The sequence below is a fragment of the Colobus angolensis genome, unplaced genomic scaffold (genome assembly GCF_000951035.1).
Source record: "Colobus angolensis palliatus isolate OR3802 unplaced genomic scaffold, Cang.pa_1.0 Scaffold26, whole genome shotgun sequence".
Lineage (NCBI taxonomy): Eukaryota > Metazoa > Chordata > Mammalia > Primates > Cercopithecidae > Colobus > Colobus angolensis.
Genome location: NW_012115821.1, coordinates 4,965,904 through 4,981,405, shown reverse-complemented (window position 1 = coordinate 4,981,405; position 15,502 = coordinate 4,965,904).

Sequence of the window (15,502 nt, the reverse complement as noted above, 5' to 3'; positions counted from 1 at the left end):
GTGCAGCACACCAACATGGTACAAGTATACATATGTAACAAACCTGCATGTTATGCACATGTACACTAGAACTTAAAGTATAAAAAAAAAAAAAAAAGAAATGCTGATTTTTAAAACTTTTATTTTAGGTTCGGAGGTACATGTGAAGATTTGTTACATAGGCAAACATGAATCACAGGGGTTTGGTGTACAGACTATTTCATCACCCAAGTATTAATATTAAGCCCAGTACCCAAGAGTTATTGTTTCTGCTCCTCTCCCTCTTCCCACTCTCAACCATCCAGTAGACCCCAGTGTCTGTTGTTTCCTTCTTTGTGTTCATAAGTTCTTATCATATAAGTGAGAACACGTGGTATTTGGTTTTCTGTTTCTGCATTAATTTGCTGAGGATAAGAGCCTCCAGCTCTATCCATGTTCCTACAGAAGACATGATCTTGTTCCTTTTTAATGGCTACATAGTATTCTATGGTGTATATGTGCCACATTTGCTTTATCCCATTTGTCATTGATGGGCATTTAGGTTGATTCCATGTCTTTGCTATTGTGGATAGTGCTGCAGTGAATATTTGTGTGCATGTGTCCTTATGGTAGAATGATTTATATTCCTGTGGGTATATACCCAGTAATGGGATTGCTGAGTCGAATGGTAGTTTTGCTTTTAGCTCTTGGAGGAATCACCATATTGCTTTCCACAATGGTTGAACTAATTTACACTCCAACCGACAATGCATAAGTGTTCCCTTTTCTCTGCAACCTTGCCAGCATCTGTTATTTTTTGACATTTTAATAATAGCTGGAAATGCAGATTTTTAGCCCTATCTCAGAACTACTGAATCAGATGTTCAGGTGGAACCTACTGCTCTACATTGTAACAAGCCTTCTAGGTGATGCTGCTGCTTGCTAATATTTGAAAACCACTGATTTGGGTGGACTGCAAGATTCAGTCAAGGTGGGATGTAATGACTGCCCTGGAAGTCAGAAGATGAGGATGCTGGATGTATTGCCAGCTGCAATTAATTAGCTGTGTGACCTTGGGGAAGTAGCTTGACTAATTAACTGGATCTAGTCTCCTTAGTTGCAAAGAGAAAAATATATAAATTCCTTGGAGTGAAAGTTCTGCAAGTGGGATTTGTGGGGACCCAGGTGGTGTATTGAGGGCCTTACCAAAAATTTAGTAATTTTAGAAATAAAAATAATAGCACAAATAATAAAAATAATAAGCAAAAGTGTATTGTGCTTAAATATATTCAGTGATTTTGAAATATAGGATATGAACGTTACAGAACTATTATAAAATCCTCCTCCCCATATGTTCCGAAGTCTGGGCTGCAGAAGCCTGATCAGTTCTCAGTAACTTTTAGTTAACAGGGGGTAGATCATTTCACTAATGTGTTTTCACATCATTTTCTTATTGCCATTTTCATTAGTTAATTTCCCACTTTTATTTGCTACAGTTATACTATGTTATCATTGCAATTTTTCATAATGGTTCAATGACTCATGAGTGGCTCATTGATACTTTGTTTTCTTTTTTTGACAGGGCATCTCTTTCTAGATTGCTAATTTAAAGTGCCAATGCAATAACTACAAAAATGTGATTTCAGAATTACCCTGGTGATGCAATAAATAGCACTTTGAGGTGAATGTAAGATTTGAATCTGATTACATAGGAACAAGTGAATCTTCAATATGAAGATTTTACATGGCAGTTGAAAGAGTATCATATGAAATGAAGAAAGATCATCTAAATATTTTCTCTTACTCTTCACCATGTTGTCTGTTATGAAACTTTGAGAATACACCGTTATATTTGTAGCTTTTCTCATTGACAAAAAGACAAATATCATATTCTATCCAGAAGCTTACTAATAAAACATTAATGACATATAACATCTCAGTAGAAACGAGACAAAAACTCTTGCTGGATTCCTTTGTGACAGCATTGGATGATAGTATAATCTCAGTAATGTGTAACATGGAAGAGCACCTGCTCACACTCACATGCATATGCTAAGGTGGATGAACACGGTAAGATGCAAGCCATGCATCTACTCTGTGCACACACACCTAGCACATAGATGATGGAATAATGCTCAATGACTTTATTTTTATTTAAAATTTTATTTGTATACAGTTATGGGTTACAAGGGTAATTTTGTTACATGAATATATTGAATAGTGGTGAAGTCAGGGCTTGTAGTGTGTCCATCAACAGAATAACATGCATTGTATCCATTAAGTAATTTCTCCTCTCTTTCTGCTTGGGCAGTAGAGTTTTATTTATTTATTTTTATTTCATGTGATATCCCCAAGAACAGATTCTCAGAAACATATTATTATCTCCAGTATCAAAATGTATCACTGCACAACCAAATCACTAAGATTTTTCAAGATCAAACTGTGGAGTAGATGGCTTGATTGACAAGAGTCTGACTTGTTTCCCAAATAAGTTGAATTTTTTACTTTTCTAAGAGAAAAATCAATAATCTCATTGGCTGTTACACACACACACACACACACACTGTAACCAAATAAGAAAGTTTTCCAGAGCCCAAAACAACCAGAGTGATTAGGAATCCATTAGCTGCCATCTTTCAAATTATGTATTCAGTCTTACAGCTTTTGAATGGATATGGTCATCTGATGGTTGCACTGTAGTCTTCAGCGAAATCCTATACACAATTTCTTGGTCCATCCATGTTCAATGGGACTATGTAAAACTGTTGGAGCCAAGAATCTCATGCCACCATTTTTACCTCTAGTTTCATGTTCATATTTTATCCACAGTTTATATAACTCCTCTGTTTAGTTTTCCTGAATTTATATTCATGGAATCAATGTTGTGCAGCACACACATTTTTAAGGAATTAAGGCCTACAGAGTCTTTCAAGGAAACCAAGGATTGCTTTCCAGTTTAAAGCTGCTTTCCTCTTTTTGTGTTTTCTATGGACCTAAAGAAATGAAAACGCTCAGTTGAGATTTTCAGGGAAGTACCTGACCACTGACTGATTCAGTAAGTTGCTATGAGAAATTAAATATGCAAATCATTTTTACATGCATATTTATATAGGGAAAACACCTGCACATCTGGATCCCCAAAAGTCTCTGCTGATTAATATGCATGTAACCCAGAACTGCCCATTGCTGGGTAATAAGAGTTTTAAATGTACTTGGTTTATTTTCAAGTAAATCTCTGGGTCTTCAGTACTGCAATTAAATGTACCAGGTTAGATGCTCATTTCATGTTAAATCCACTTCCTACCCTATGAAAGAAGTTCTATTTTTGCATTTAAATGATATTTTTTCTTTACTTTGGAAGAAAAAAAAGCCTCCTGTTAACAGCAAACAATGAGATTTACAATGTAAAGAAAACCATCTGGTAAACTAGAATGTTTTACAGAGTGATTTAAAAAAGTAAAAAGGTTGGGGAAGATAGTTCTGCCATGAAACAGCTGAAAGAGCAACTGTAACTGAAAAACACTGGGGCCAGGTTGCCTCTGATGAATGATATCTCCTTTTTGATAGTATACTTGCAAAATTCAGATTGTACATGCACCATTTTATTTGGGAATCTACAAAGCCTTGGAGATAGGTAGCAACAAGTTGGTTATTTTTTTTTAAGATGGAGAAATTGAAGCTTGGCATCCCAGTGTCCCATTCAAGATGTTCCAAGCAGTAGATGGAAATGCAGGTGAGCGGTAGAGTTCATTCTAATTCACTTCCCTTGTTCAGGCCCCTCCCACCGTGCCATTGCTATTCTTTCTGCTTGGGTATTGCTCATTCTTTGCCTGAGAGTATTTATCCCATCTTCTCTAGAAATGAAAGCTTTAACCTATGGGCTTTTCATTTAAATAACATCATTTACATTTTATTTTATTTTTCAAACAGGTCTCCAGGGAGAGGATCTCTGGGAATTAATTATGTACCACACAAGACTTTAAAAAATATGAGGTTCAAACTGGCTGATGTTACTTACGGAAATGGGCTGTCAAATAAAACACTCTAAGAAATATTTAACAGTGACATCTGACACATCTTATTCCAAATTAGGTATCACATATCTTATGACAGTCCAACGGAAAGCAGAGTTTTATTGTACATATTTTGCTTTAAAAGATTATTCTTTTTGCACCTTAGTAATACAAATAACAGTTTATAAGCATTTATACTCTATCATTAAAAACTTACATTAATGTAAGACTATACTAATAGAACCTAGTTTAAACACATGTGTATTTGTGGGTTTATATAAGTTCATATGTCAAGCATTAGACAATTTTAATTGCTCAACTTAACCTTTAAAACAACTTAATGAGATAAGTAGTATTTTTATTCTACACATACAAGGAAAGTGAAACCTTCAAAAAGTGAAGGAGGTTGATTGACTCATTCAACGTTACTGGGCTTTTGCCTGTCCCTTTTGACCCTGCCAACAGAAATATTTCTTCCTCTGTCCTTTCTTCCACACATTTCACCTTCTATTTACTTAAATATACTTTTGTTCCTCTGAACTCAAGCTAGTACTTATGATATGGGGAAGACAAATTAGTAAAGAAAGGAAGTTGATATTTAGTCCAAAAATAAGCAACCTAGTTAAAGAATACAAAAGAGATGATGAGATCAATAAAATATTCTAGCGTTGGCTCTAATTTTCTGGTTTTTGCTTTACAAACTAGTTTTATTTTTACTTTGCCAATGACTTTTGGAGTCACTCTCTACACACCACTTTAGCCCACCCATTGATAATCACACTTTTATATCTGTCAGTGAAATTTATTCAATCCTGATATAGTCAATTTAGACATTCTGTCAGTTCTCTCTTTTCTTTCCAAGAAATCAGCCTTTGCCTACACTCAGAACTACAGTCCTTTCTGGTTTTCCTCCCAGGCTCCTCTGTCTTAATTTATTTCACTTTTCTCTGCTCAGCTTAGAATTTGCTTCTCTTCAATCACTGTCTTACAAATATTCTGAACTCCCTTGACCTCTTAACCTTTTCTTGCACTTGACCAACCAAACTCCATCTATATTTGGACAAATCCCAGAATCTACCTTTTTCATATGCAGACTTCTGGGAAGTGCTGAATACAACTGTGCAAACTAAGGCATTAGCCTTAGTTTTACAATTGTGGTCACTGACCTCAAAGGGCTTGTTCTTTTTCTCTAATAATACTATTTTCAGTCTTATATAGTCTCTTTTGCTTATTTTTTACAGCACTTAAGTAAAATATTCTCCACTCTTGTCAAGCCTTCATTTCCTTATCTCATCATCATCTTCACAGAAAACAAACAAACAAACAAACTAGAAATAATCAGAGGAAAATCACCACAACCTTCTTCAATCAAGTCCAAGTATTTTTCTTTCCTGCACTGTACTGTTTTAGTTGGGGTTCTGCTAAAACCTAAGGTGAGATAACATAGAAATACTAATGCCTTGTAGGAAAGTGTACTCCCAAGATGGTGTGAGTCAGAGGATGGTGCAATGGTTTGAATGTTTGTGTCTCTTCCAAAATTTATATTGAAACTTAATCACCAATGCAATAGTTTTAGAGATATGAACTTTGAAAGTCATGAGGGCTCTGCCCTAGTGACTGGCATTAGCAGCCTTATAAAAGAATTCAATGTTTGGTGGCTCATGCCTGTAATCCCAGCACTTTGGGAGGCCAAGGCAGGCAGATCACGAGATCATCCTGGTCAACATGGTGAAATCCTGTCTCTACTAAAAAAAATACAAAAATTAGCTGGGCGTGGTGGTGGGCACCTGTAATCCCAGCATTAGGGAGGCTGAGGCAGGAGAATCCCTTGAACCAGGGAGTCGGAGGTTGCAGTGAGCCAAGAGTGTGCCACTGCACTCCAGCCTGGTGACAGGGTGAGACTCTGTCTCAAAAAAAAAGAAAAAAAATTAGGACTCAATGTTGAAGGGAGCTCTCTTTTGCCCTCCCATCCCTTCCAGCACATGAAGACATAGTGTTCCTTTTCTCTGAAGGATGCAGCAAGAAAGTGCCATCTTGGAAAGGGAGACAAAGCTCTTACCAGACATCAAACCTGCTGGCACTGTGGCCTTGGACTTCCCAGCCTCCAGAACCACAAGAAATAAATTCATGTTGTATGTAAATTATCCAGTCTGTGGTATTTTGTGACAGCAGCACAAATAAACTAAGACAGATGGAAAGCAGATATAGGTGATGTAGCATTCACCTGTCTGCTATTTTGTGAGATGCAAAGTCACTCACCCAGCGGCCTCTCCCTTGAAAACCTGTACCGAACATAGGTATTCCAGAATAGAATGAGGAATAGATAAGGACGTTTCCAATGGCTCCTGCTCATCTTTTGCCTTTTCATGGGCGAAAGTTTGTCTCAGAGGCAGTTATTTTGTCCACACTTCTCTCTTGTGGCACTTGGTACCTTTTCAAATTTTGTTTTCTGTCTCCTTTCTATCCTCTCCTTTTTAAGGTCTTATTTACACCTATATTTGACTGCTTGAAGTTTCCCATAGTTCACTGATATCCTTTTTAATCTTTAGAGCTGTTTATCTCTCTATGATTTATTTTGGACAATTTCTATTTGCTGTGATTTCAGGTTCACTAACCTTTCCTTCTGCAATATCTGACCTATAGTTGTTTTCCTATCCACTGTATTTTGCATCTCAGACACTGTAGTTTTCATCTCTAGAAGTTTGATTTGTATCTTTTCATGTCTTTCATGTCCCCACTTAACATATTCAATCTTTTCTCTAGCTTCTGGAATATATGCAGTAAATAACTGTTTTAATGTCCTTGTCTAATACTTTTATCACTTGTAGCATTTCTAGATGAGTTTCTATTGATTTTTCTCCTATGGGTTACATTTTTCTGCCTTTTTGCAAACTTGGTAATTTTTTGTTGGATGCCAGACATTATGAATTTTAGCTTATTGGGTATTGGATTATTTATTTTTTATTTTTCTGAGACAGGGTTTTGCTCTGTCACCTAGGCTAAAGTGCAGTGGTGTGATCACAGCTCACTGCAGCCTCGTCCTCTTGGGAACAAGTGATCCTCCTGCCTCGGTCTCTCAAGTAACTGGGCCCACAGGTGTGTGCCACCATGCCTGGCTAATTTTTGTATTTTTTCTAGAGACAGGGTTTCACCACATTGCCCAGGCTGATCTCAAACTCCTGAGCTCAAGCAATCTGCCTGCCTTGGCCTCCCAAAATACTGTATTACAAGTATGAGCCACCATGCCCAGCCAGGTGCCAGACTGATCCTTTCCTTCCTTTCCTTCCTTCCTGTCTCACTGTGTTGCCAGCCTGGAGTGCAGTGGCATGATCTCAGCTCACTGCTGTCTCTGCCTCCTGGGTTCAAGCAATTTTCCTGCCTCAGCCTCCTGAGTAGCTGGGATTACAGGCACACACCACCACGCCAAGCTAATTTTTGTATTTTTAGTAGAGACGGGGTTTCACCATGTTGGGCAGGATGGTCTCGATCCCCTGACCTTGTGACCCACCAACCTCGGACACCCAAAGTGCTGGGATTACAGGGGTGAGCCACTGCGCCTGGCCTCGATTATTTCCTTCTAAAGTTATTCTCCAGCTTTGTTTTGAAACAAGGTTAAGTTGCTTTGAAACACTGTGGCCCTTTCAGGTCTTGCTTTTAAGCCTTGCTAGTGAGGACTAGAGCAGTGTTTGATCTAGGGTTAATTTTCCTCACTATTGAGGTGCTCTAACTGATGCTTTTAGTTCTTCATATGTATTCGTCTACTCCCCAGAAAGCATGTAGTATGACTGGCTTGGGTATCTGTGCATGGGCTAGCCAAGACCATCCCCAAGGTTCATGATTTGCTAGGAGAACTCACAGGACTCTCTATATGTTGCACTCACTGTGAAGATTTATTACAGCAACAAGATAGAAATCAAAATCAACAAAGGAAAAGGGCACTTGGGGTGAAATCTGAAACAAACTGGTTGCAGGCTCTCAAAGACATCTCCAAGTGGAGTCACACAGGATGTGCTTAATTCTACCAGCAACAAGTCAGGACAACATGTGTGAAATATTGTCTACCAGGGAAGCTCATTACAAACTAAGTGCCCAGGGGTGTTCTTGGGGGCTGGTCTTGTGGGCAGCCTCTGTCTGGCATATACCAAGATTCCAGACTCCCCAGGAGAAAGCAGGTGTTTAAAAATAAAGCACATTATTTGTATGAGTAGTTTAGGCACAATGAGCCATTCTTACTGGGGAACAGTTGTAACTCTCGTGAAATCCAGAAGCAGCCTTGCAAGCAGGTATTTGCAAGTTAATACAGCAGTTCCAGCCCTGCTATAATAGCTCTTCTGCACAGTGCTGATCCCTTAAGTTTCCTTAGCACCTTATAGTTCTCCTATAAACCCGCTGTTCTACTGCCTATCTCCCACAGATGGTAAATGCTGTGAGAAAAGAAGGCATACTATGAGCCCGTGAGAAAAGAAGAAGCTATACTTCGTTTAATATTGTGTCTCCTGTGTCTAGCCTAAAGCTTGGCATAAAGTAGATGGTGAAAAATACTTGTTAAATGAAGATAAAGGATTAATATTGTGAGAACATATAAAACTCTTAAAACTATAAAGATACATGGGCAAAGGCCATAAACAAATCAATATTCACTAATAAGCAAATCATCTGATTTTAAAAATTGGGAGTTCTTTCTAATGTATCAAAGTGACAACAGTCAAATAAATATTAATATACAAAGTTAAGTATGTGGATAAATGGTAACTGTTATTCATTGCTGAAAATAATATGTAAGTTATAAATGACTGATTTAGTAATGTGTATCAATAATTTAAAATGTTCATAACCATGTCTCAGGAAATTTCACTTATAATAATTTATCATATAAAACATTGAGATAAAGATATAAAGATGTTAATTGCAGTATTATTTAAAATGGCATGTATGTGCTAACACTACAAATGTTCAATCATAGGAGAAGGTTAGATAAATTATAAGATATAAATACAATGAGATATTAAGAAGTCAACTATAGATTGCTTTCAATAGATACTTTATGATGACATGTAAAAACACCACAATACAATAAGCGAAAAACTCATGATATCAAACAGTCAGTGTATTTTGTTCCAAATTCTGTGTATATATGTGTATATTTACACATAAAACATATATTATTAAAACTATGATAAAGTTGGGAAATATATGTTAAATAATATTAACTACTTGTGATGAGTTTAATAATGGGGTCACTGTTCTTTTGTTATTTTTCTTTTTAAGTGCTTTTCAAATGGGTGTTTTTGTAATTAGGATACACATATGTATACTTGCATACATATGCATTCATACAAATGAACATGTATTTCCTAATTTGTTTCATTATTTGATTATTGAATAATAACTACTATGGGGAGAAGAATCTAATTAAATATCATATATGAAGCACATGAATAAAAAAAATTATACTTGTCATCATGAGAGGACCAATTCTCATCGGAGACATCTGGGGAACTCACTAAGTCTTAGCTGGTACTTATCCAGTACTATTGACCATTAGCAATATTTTATTTAAAAATATACTTCTGAACATGTAATTGTTTCATTTCAGAAATTAAACACTTTTTCAATATCCACACAGTTGAGATTTCTACTTCCTTTTCATGTGATCTTAGGGTTATTTATGTCTATTTTTGAAGTCTAGTGTATCAAAGTATTCACAAGATATTTTATACTGTCTTCAAAATTTTGATTTTACTATCTTTCATAAGTTTTAAAATATTTGCTTTTAAAATGGGAGTGAAAAGTACAACCATCAAAGGTTAATTAAATTTCTCCCATCTGGAAATATGAATATTCTGAATATTTACATAGGATTAAAAGATTTAGACACAAATATGCACACACACACACACACCAGAGACAGAGACAGACTTGTAACTTCTACTTCCAAAACCCTAATAAATAAGGTTATGTAATTTGATGACAAATTATTTATTAAACAGAATCTTTACTGACAAGTTGTATTCTCTGCATTTTCCTATCTGATTATGTTTCCATCTCATTCAAATCATTATAGACAATGAATATTTTGATTAGTCATGTTGGGATACTGAATTATGTCTAAAACCAAGCTGCTTCTCTGTCCTGGTTTGGATTTCTTCTAGAGGAAAGGCCGGACCAAGAACTTGGGTACAAGTAACTTGTTTGGGAGGTAATCCCAGGAGACATATTAAGGACATGGGGAGTGAGTCAGGGAACCCAGGAATGCTTGAAGCAGGTGTTCATGATCAGGCTGCTTCTGAGGGCAATCTGGATCTTGTTTTCTCTAGAGACCACCAGAGAGACTGTGTGGAACATGCCTCAGAAATGTCCCACTTAAGGACAAGGAAGCTGGGGTGTGAATTCTTTTTACGCACCAACACTTGTCTATATTATTTGAAGGTCATCACAGGGACATTGACTCCCAGGCATTTTCAGTCATCCCCATGAGCAGGCTGCACATGCCAACAGGCAGAGAGGAATGCCGACGCTCTATGGGTGGGAGCTGTCTGTGGGAGACTTCTGGTGTGGAGGAAGGCCCCGACTATACCTCTGTGTGGAACAAGACATGGTCAGGGGAAAGAAGTGATGCTTTCACTTTTATTCTTTCACAGAGTCACTAGTTCTGACATCAGTCTTAGCACTTAGGAGCCCAGTGACTTTGAGCCAGTTATTAATCCTCCCAAACCCCAATTTTTCTCATCTGGACTTAGGTTTGGTCAGAACAAGTATCTGAAACTTAGAAGTAGGCAAAAAAATTACTAGATATTCCCTCAGTGTTGTGCTGGGCTTGATTTTCTATTGGCTTGGCTCTTTCACAACTCTGTAGGGACAGAGGTTAATTTGTAGATTTCTGTCCTATAGAATGGAAATAATTTCTATTTGATAGAATAGAGCACCCCAAAGGTGACAGTTATGCTTCTCGTGGACATTATTCCATTTAGTATCCAACCCAGAAATCTTATCCTAGTGTTGCCTACAAACATCTGGCATCTAAATGTTCTTTGAACTGGTTTTAATATGTCAGTGGACTTTTGTTAATGAATGAATTGAATAAAAATATTTGGCATGTACTCATTTTACATTTACCGGAGAGTCATAATTTTTGCCTCTTTGAAAACAATACTGTCACAGTTTTATAAACTTATTTTAGCTGTGAGACTTCCCATCCAAGCCTCCATGGACCCACTATATGTAAAATGGATGAGTATGCAGGAAGTGGTGTATGCAGGAAGTGCTGAACATGCAGGAAGTGAGTATGCAGGAAGTGGTGACCTGCCCACCTACAAGCCTCTCACAGGCTGCTGAGGAGTCTCTCTGCCTCTTTGGAAGTGAGCTTCTTAACTGCTCTTCTAAATGATTCTCAGTTGTCTTTTGGTTCTTTCTTTGTTTCAAAACCTTTTCTTTAACAGAAACGAAAATTGTAGAGACAAAGACCACCCAAATGAAAATTAAACAGATTATTTAGCTGGAGCTTGCTATACAAAGGAGTCAGCCACCATCACTTGTGATACACAGAGACTTAAAGACAGGAAGAGGAGAGGGAAAGCTTACAGGGAAAAGGAGGAGGCTTCAGGTCTGCCCTGACTGGAGGCTGTTGGCATGGGAAAGCTGGAGGTGGGCTGACTGGAAGTAGAGTTCCAATGTGATTGGGTTGGGGAGCGTATTTTACTTTCTTTATGTGTTTTGAAGTAGGAAGTGGGAGGACAGTGGCAAAAATTAGGGAAGCTGTCAGCTATTAAGTACTGACTACTTTGGGTTGATGGCTACAGAAATTGTGATTTGACTTCTTTGACTGGCTGCTGAAGATTGTGGGTCAAGGTTCTCTCTTTAGATATGATTTGGCCATTGTCCATTTGTATTTTCAGTCCATCAAAATGGAGGCTTAAGTGTATTGAGCTGCATGAGGTTCTGCACTCAGTGGCTAAGGAAGACTATATTGCCTGTGAATTCTAGCCTTAGCTTAACTGTAAAGAACTAAAGTTTCTTTGGTTAGAAAGTAAAACAAATCCCTGAGGCCCAGACCAAGACTAGGAAATAACAAAAACTGGGAGGGTAGATTAAAGAGGAGGTAGAAAGAGAAATTGAGATAGAAAGTTTATTCAAAGGGATAATAATAGAGAACTCCCCAAACCTAGAGAAAGATTTCAATATCTAAGCACAAGAAGGTTAAAAACACCAAGCAGATTTAACTCAAAGAAGACTACTTCATGGCATTTAATAATCAAACTCCTAAAGGTCAAGGATAAAGGATCCTAAAAGCAGCAAGAGAACAGAAACAAATAACATACAAAGGCACTTCAATACTTCTGGCAGCAGCCTTTGCAGTGGAAAACTTACAGGACAGGAGAGAGTGGCATGATATTTTTTAAGTGTTGAAGGAAAAAAACTTTTATCCTGGAATAGTATATCCAGCAAAAATGTCCTTTAGATATGAAAGAGAAATAAAGACTTCCCTAGACAAACAAAAGCTGAGGGATTTCATCAACATCAGATCTGTCCTAAGAGAAAGGTTAAAGGGAGTTCTTCAATTTTAAAGAAAATGAGATTAACAAGCAATAAGGAATCACCTGAAGGTACAGAACTCATGGATAATAGTAAGTACACAGGCAAACAGAGAATATTATAACACTGTAATTGTGGTATGTAAACTACTCCTATGTTGAGTAGAAAGACTAAAAGATGAATCTATTAAAAATAGCAAATAACTTTTTATATCTTATAATAATATTATATATTATATTTATTTATGTATATATTATATAATTATAAAATATATTAACTATTTATATCTTATACTGTCTATATCTTAAAAAATAACTTTTGAAGAAAAGTATTTTACTTTAGAAAGTAAAACTTTCTAAATATATAACTAATATACTAAAAAATACATTAAAATATAATAAAAATATAAAAAATAACTTTTGAAGATATAGACAGTATAATAAGATATAAATAGAAACGACAAAAAAGCTTAAAAGTGAGGCAGATGAAGTTAAAGTGTAGCATTTTTATCAGATTTCTCTTTGCTTATTTGTTTATATTGTTAAGTATTCATGAGTTTAAAGTAATGGGCTATAAGATGTCATTTGCAAAGCTTATGGTAACTTCAAATAAAAGAAAACTTACAAGAGATACACAAAAAATAAAAAGCAAGAAATTAAAACTTATCTTTTGTGAGGGAGAAAATTACCTTCACACAAAGGAAGACAGGAAGGAAAGAAGAAAGGAGAGAAGAGCAAAAGACAATCAGAAAACAAATAGCAAAGTGAGAGGAGTAAGTCTTTTCTTATCAATAATAACATTGCATGTAAATGGACTAAACTCTCCAAACAAAAGACATAGAGTAGCTGAATGGATTTTTTAAAAAAAGAACCAATGATCTGTTGCCTACAAGACACACACTTCATCTATAAAGACATACATAGACTAAAAACAAAGAATATCAAAAAGATATTTGATGCAAATGGAAATCAAAAAAGAGCAACAGTAGTTATATATTGGACAAAATAGATTTCAAGCAGTATCTATCAAAGTTTCAGTAGTATCTATCAGACAAAATAGAATTCAAGACAAGTATTATTAAAAGAGAAAAAGAAAGTCATTATATAATGACACAGGGGTCAATTTAGCAAGAGGATATAACAATTTTAAGTATGTATGTACCCAACAGTGGAACACCAGATATATGAAGCAAACATTAGAGCTAAAGAGAGACATAGACCCCAATACAATAACAGCCGGAGATTTCAACACCCCACTTTTAGCAATGAACAGATCATCCAGACAGAAAATCAACTAAGAAATATTGAACTTATAGAAGATCTGTGCTATAGACTAAATGGACCTAATAGATACTTATAGCACATTTCATCCAACAGCTAAAGAATACACATTCTTCTCCTCAGCATATGGATCTTTCTCAAGGGTAGACTGTTTATTAGATCATAAAACAAGTCTTAAAAAATTAAAACAAAATTGAACTCATATTAAGTATCTTCTCTGACCACAGTGAAATAAAGTTAGAAATCAATAACAAAAGGAATTTTCTAAACTATGAAAACACATAGAAATTAAACAATATGTGCCAGAATGACTAGTGGGCCAGTGAAGAAATTTTGAACCAATGAAAATAGGAACACAATATACTAAAACCTATGGGATACCGCAAAAGCAGTAGTAAAAGGAAAGTTTATAGCAATAAGCACCTACATCAAAAAAGTAGATAAATATCAAATAAACAACCTAATGATACATCTTAAAAAAGTAGAAAAGCAAGAGCAAATCAAACACAAAATCAATAGAAAAGAAATAAAGATCAGAACAAAAGTAAATGAAATTGAAACAAAAAAACTTTAAACAATTCATTTCAAACAATAAAGTGAAAGGTTGTTTTTTTGAAAAAGCAAACAAAATTGACAAACATTTAGGCAGACTTACAGAACATGAGAGTGAGAGAGAGAGAGAGAGAGAGAGAGAGAGAGAGAAGACCCAAATAAATACAATCAGAGATGAAAAAGGAGACATTACAACTGATACCACAGAAATTTAAAGGATCATTAGAGACTACTCTGAGCAATTATATGTCAATAAATTGAAATATCTAGAGGAAATGGATTAATTCTTAGACACATACAACTTACCAATGTTGAACCATGAAGGAATTTAAAACCTGAACAGACTGAAAACAAGTAATGAGATTGAAGCCTCAGTGAAAAGTCTCCAAGCAAAGAAAACCCTGGGTCCCAATGGCTTCACTACTAAATTTTATGAAACATTTAAAAAAGAACTAATATCAATCCTAGTTGAACTATTCCAAAAAATAGAGGAAGAGGGAATACTTCCAAATGCATTCTACAAGGCCAGTATTACCCTGACATCAAAACCATACAAATACACATCAAAAAAGGAAAATTACAGGCCAATATCCCTGATGAAAATTTATGCAAAAATTCTTAATAAAATATTAGCAAATCTAATTCAACAACACATTAAAAAGATTATTCATCATGACCAAGTGGGATTTATCCCAGGGATACAAGGATGGTTCAATATACACAAGTCAATGAATGTGCTGCGTCGTATCAGCAGAATGAAAGACAAAACCCATATGATCATGTCAATTAATGCTGACAAAGCATTTGATAAAATTCAAGATCACTTCGTGATAAAACCCTAAATAAAGTGGGTATAGAAGGAACATACCTCAACACAATAAAAGCCATATACAACAGACCTACAGCTCGTATTATACTGGATCAGGAAAAACTGAAAGCCTTTCCTCTAAGATCTGGAGCAAGACAAGGATGTTCACTTTCACCATTGTTACCTAACATAGTATTGGAAATCCTAGCTAGAACAATCAGACAAGAGAAAGAAATAGAGGACATCTAAATTGGAATGGAAGATGTCAAATTATCCTTTTTTGCAGATGATACGATCTTATATTTGGATAAAGCTAAAGACTCCACCAAAAACTATTAGAACTGCTAAACAAACTCAGT